Source organism: Galeopterus variegatus, unplaced genomic scaffold (genome assembly GCF_000696425.1).
Source record: "Galeopterus variegatus unplaced genomic scaffold, G_variegatus-3.0.2 Scaffold1205, whole genome shotgun sequence".
NCBI lineage: Eukaryota > Metazoa > Chordata > Mammalia > Dermoptera > Cynocephalidae > Galeopterus > Galeopterus variegatus.
Window position 1 is genome coordinate 259062 of NW_007727316.1, and position 5817 is coordinate 264878.

A 5817-nucleotide genomic window follows, 5' to 3' on the forward strand; every position below is an offset into this window, starting at 1 on the left:
GCCGCAGGGAGGGGAGGAGCAAGGCAGGCCACGCCCCGGGCACGCCCCGTCCCGCCCCCGGCCTGGTCCCGCCCCCGGCCTGGTCCCGCCCCCGTCGGCCGGCTTAGGATGTGGGCGTGGTCTTCCTGTCCCGGCGGAAAAGGAAAGGGTGGGCCGAAAGGGTTGGTCTCGTCCTTTCAGAGGCCGGTTTTACAGTCAAAGAAAAGAAATAGGCCACGAAAGTTGTGATTGTCCAGGGGCACTTAATAAGTGGCAAGGATTAGGATGTTAGGTGTTCTCACCTCCAAGTCAGGGCCCTTCCTTCCAAACAGAACTGCTCGAAGCCAAGGTTTATTAACATACTGCACTTGGATAAGTCCATTTGCATAGTGGGCTCGACTTAACAAAGCTTTTTCATGCAGGGCATTCTTTAATTTAGCCTGTGTGACAACTCTATAAGGGGTGATTTTTTATTCCTCTTACAGCAAGGAAAATTGAGGCGGCAGCAAACATTTATTGCACACTTTTTACACCTATTGAAACACTGTGCTAAGACCTTTGCATGCACTACTTAATTTCCTCTCAACAATAACTCCAAAAGAGTTCTTTTGGTTTCCAGCTGCAGCCTACCTTGCTCAATGGACTGTGCTAGGTATTTCAAGATGAGTAAGATACAGTCCTGTTTGAGGTGCTTCCCCAGAGTCAATAATAATTGGTTCCTAATTCTTCTGACTGGGTCTTAGAACAGAATAAGCCAATGAGAGGTAAGCCCACTTACCCCCTCAGATCTAATAGTTTTGAGAGTGAGGGAAGGTTTGTTCAATCTATAATTATTGAGCCCTAGCTACAGAGCAAGCACTGGGAGTGAAGGACTGAATGAGATGAACGATGGCCATGACCCATGGAGCTAACATTGTAATACAGCAGTCAGAAAACTTTTTCTGTAAATATTTTAGGATTTGTGAACCATACACAACTAATTAATTTTGCTGTTATTTTGTGAAAGCAGGCATGGACAATACATAAACGAATGAGAGTTGCTGTGTTCAACTTTATTTATAGACACCAAAATTCAAATTTCACATAATCATCATGTGTCATGAAATTTTTTTCTAAATGTTTTTTCCAAACTCTTAAATCTGTAGAAACCATTCTTAGATCATTGGCTGTACAAAAACAAATGGTGGTCCATGGACGTTAATTTACCTATCCCAGTTCAAGTGAGAGAACAGACACTAAGGAAAATAGTTACAGATAGTAATAACTACTTGGTGGAAAGAGTCAGATAGTGTTGAGGGGAGATGATAGCTTGGGTGAAGTCCTCACTGATGAGTGGACATGTAAGTTGAGAGCTAAGGATGAGAATGAGCCCACATTCTGAAGAGATGGAGGGAGAGTATTATAGGAATAAAGGAGAGCAAGTGGAAAGGCACTGAGGCAAGAAAGGACTTGGCAATTTGTAGAAAGAGAAAGGACACTAGTATGTCTGAAGGTGAACATAAGAAGGAGGAAGGTGATATGAATGAGGTTGGAGAAAGATGCAGGAGCCAGGTTTTACAGCATTGTGTGGCCATGGTAGGAGTTTGAATTTTACTCTAAGCATAATGGGAAGCCACTGAAACGTTTTAAACAGGGAAGCAACACGATTGATTTACTATAAAAAAAAAAAATCATTCTGACTACTGCAATGAGAATGGATTAGATAGATGTAAGACTGAAATAGTCAACTGTTGGAATAATCTGAGGGAAAAACATCATAGCTTCTACTTGAGTGGTGATGGTGATAAAAAGAAGTGGATGGATGGTAAAGATATATTTAGGAGATAGAAATGACATAAATTTGCTGATGGATCAAATATGATGGGTTAGTTCAGATCGTTTGAGGTGCAGACAAAATTGAATTAAAGATGCAAGAGATTTATTGCGGGAAACATCTGTGAGGGAATAACAGGACAGTATCTCACAGGAACTAGGGAAGACATTAGACAGGTTCAACCCATTCAGAGGGCAGGAAAGGAAGGGTAGGGAAAGTTGTAGATATAATGCAGTTCTAAAAAAGTTTCAGCAAAGCCAGTGGGGAGGCTTCAAGCCAATGTCACCCATTAGAAAAGTCCTATGTCTCCCAGGAATGGGCCTGCCTTAGCATCCCTGCCACACTCAGTCCCTGGTTGGGAGCAGTGGATGGGAAGTATAGCCCAGAACATGGTGTCAGATTTCAGAGCATATCAGCTGGCCCCATCAGTCAACAATGCTCCCTGCAATTAGAGCTCTGAGAGGTGCATTTTCATGGCTGCCACTTAGGGGAAATAGGGGAATGGGAGAAATGCAGGAATACCTCTAAATTGTTGACTTGAACATCTGAATGATGGTGAATTTGCCGAAATGGTGAATTATGGGACTGGAATAGGTTTGAAGGAGGAAATCAGCAACTGAATTGAGGACTATTAAGATTCAGGACTATTAACAACATCCAAGTAGAGGGATTGAATAGCAATTGAATAAATCTGGAGCTCAGGAGTGAAGTTCTGAGCCGAAGGTATAAGTTTGGAAGGCATAAGCATTTAAAGCCATGGAGATAGATGAAATCACCTGCATAAATGGCAGATAAATAAGATGAGACAGGATGAAGCATTGACTCCAACACTTACAGGTCAGGCTTAGAAGAGCCAGAGGGGAGGAGAAGAACCAGGAGAGTACAGAGTTACAGGAACCAGGAGAGCAATGTATCATTTATGTCAAATGCCACTGAGAGATCTTGGGTCCATTAAGATTGGTGGGAGTTCTTGGTGACCTTAACAAGAGCAGTTACAATGCTATGGTGAGGATGCAAACACAGATGAAAATGGATTGGAGAGTGAACAGGAGATGGGACACTGGATATAACTCTTTAGAGAAGACTTACTCTAAAGAGAGGTAGAGAAGTGGGGTTATGTTTGAGATAGGATCGAGGGTCAAGGAAAGGAGTTTTAGGATGAGAATCACCAGAGGAGGTGTGCTGATGAAAATTATCCAGTAGACAGGTAGAGATTGGTGATGGAGGTGGGAGCAGTAACAACTGAAGGAATGAAAAACTTGACAGAGCAAAAGGGTGCTGAAGCCAGAACACAAATAGGAGAATTTCAATTTGACAAGAGCAGGAATAGGAGGTAAAACAGAGAAGGTAGATTTACGTGTGGGTAAGTTGGTGGATTTCACAGTGGGAAGATGAAGAAATTCTGATCAAATGGCTTCTGTTTTCTCAATTTAGTCTAAAGCAAGGTCAGAGGCTGAGAATAAAGGAGATGAGGGTGGAAGAGATTTGAAGAAGGAGAGTAAAGAATGAATTATTTATCTTGGGAAATTGAAAAGTAAACTTTCTACAGAAACATGGGTAGAGCAAGCAGAAGAAAGAATTTCTGATCTTTGAAGACGGTCTCTTTGAAATAACTCAAGTAAACAAAAGAGAAAGAAAGAAAGAAAAAAGAATTTTTAAAAATGAAGAAAATCTAAGAGAGATAGCAGGCAATCTTAAGTGCACAAACATCTCAATCTCGGGTGTTCCTGAAGAAGAGGAGAAAGGAAAAGGTGGTGAGAATATAGTCAATGAAATAATAGTGGAAAACTTCTCAGGTATAGGGAGAGATATGGATCTTCAGATTCAGGAGACTCAAAGATCCCCAGACAGATTCAATCCCAAAAGGTCCTCACTGAGACACATTATACTCAAGCTGGAAAAACTCAAAGACAAAAAGAGAATCCTAAAAACAGCAAAAGTGACAAATCACCTATAACAGAGTTACCATGAGACCAACAGCAGACTTCTCAACAGAGATTCTAAGGCCAGAAGAGAATGGGATGATATATAAAAAATGTTAAAGGAAAAAAAAAAAAAAAAGACTGCCAGCCAAGAATACTATACCCAGCAAGGCTATCTTTTAGAAATGAAGGGGAAATAGTGCATTTCCCAGACAAACAAAAACTATGGGTGTTCACCACCACATGACCAGCCCTATGAGATATCCTCAAGGGAGTCCGACATCTGGAATCACTACCATGAATACAGAAGAAAGAAAATCCACTGGTAGAAAAAAAATGCAGATGAGAAACAGAAAGAAACTGTATCTTACCACCTCAAAAAACCAACAAACAACAAAGAGAAACAAAGAAAGGGAAAGAAAGAAACAAAAGATATTTAAAACCTACAAATGAAAATCAGGCCGGCCCTGTGGCTCACTCGGAGGAGTGCAGCACTGTTAGTGCCAAGGCTGCGGGTTTGAATCCTATATAGGGATGGCCGGTGCACTCACTGGCTGAGCGTGGTGCTGACAACACTGAGCCAAGGGTTGTGATCCCCTTACCAGTCAGAAAAAAAAAAAAAAAGAAAAGAAAAAGAAAATCAATAAAATGCCAGAAGTAAGAAAATACCTTTCAGTAACAACCCTAAATGTAAATTGATTAAATTCCCAACTCAAAAGACACAGACTGCCTAATAGGACTAAAAGGCTAGACTCAAATATATGCTGTCAACAAGAGACTTATCTCACCTCTAAAAACACACACAGACTAAGTGAAGGGATGGAAAAAGATATACCATGCAAATGAAAACCAAAAGTGAGCAGGAGTAGCTATTCTTAGATAAGATAGATTTTAAACCAAAAAACTATCAAAAGAGACAAAGAAGGCCACTATGTAATAATAAAGGGATCTATCCAGCAAGACATAATATCATAAATATATATGCACCCAACATGACAGCACCCAGATATATAAAGCAAACACTGTTAGACCTAAGGAAAGAGATAGACCCAAATACAATAATATTTGGGGACCTGAACACCAGTCTCTCAACATTGAACAGATCACCTAAGTAACAAATCAACAGAGAAACACAGGATTTAAACCACATTTTAGACCAATTAGATCTGGCAGATTTCTACAGATCATTTCATCCAACAATCACAGAATACACAATCTAATCATCAGCACCTGGAACATTCTCCAGGATAGACCACATATTAGGTTGCAAACCAAGTCTCAACAAATTTTAAAAATTGATATCATTTCAAATATCTTTTCAGACCAAAATGGATTAAAACTAGAAATCAGTAACAAGCTAAACTGTGGAAACTACACAAATACATGGAAATTAAACAACATGTTCCTTAATGACCTATGGGTCAAAGAAGAAATTAAACAGAAAATCAAAACATTTCTTGAAACTAATGAAAATAAAGACACATCATAACAAAACCTGTTGGAGGCTGCAAATGCACTACTAAGAGGGATGTCTGTTGCAATAAATGCTTACATCAAAAGAATAGAAAGATTTCAAATAAACCACCTAACACTACACCTTAAAGAACTAGAAAAACAAGAACAATCCAATCCCCAATTACATGTACATGGAAATAAATAATTAAGATCAGAGCAGAACTAAATGAAATAGAAATCCAGAAAAATGATACAAAAGATTATTGAAATGAAAAGTTGGTTTTTTGAGAAGATAAATAAAATAGACAAACCATTAGCTAAGTTAACAAAAAAAAAAAAAAGAGAGAGAGAGAGAGAAGCGCCAAATAGCAAAAAATTAGAAATGAAAAAGGAAACATTAGAACAAATACCACAGAAATACAAAGAATCATTAGAGACTATTACAAACAACTATACACCAACAAATTTGAAAACCTGGAGAAAATGGATAAATTTCTGGACACTTACAAACTACCAAGACTGAACCAAGAAGACACAGAAAACCTGAACAAACCAATAATAAGCAACAAGATTGAAGCAGTGATCAGCAGTCTCCCAACAAAGAAAAGCCTGCAGCCAGGTGGCTTTACTGCTGAATTCTATCAATCC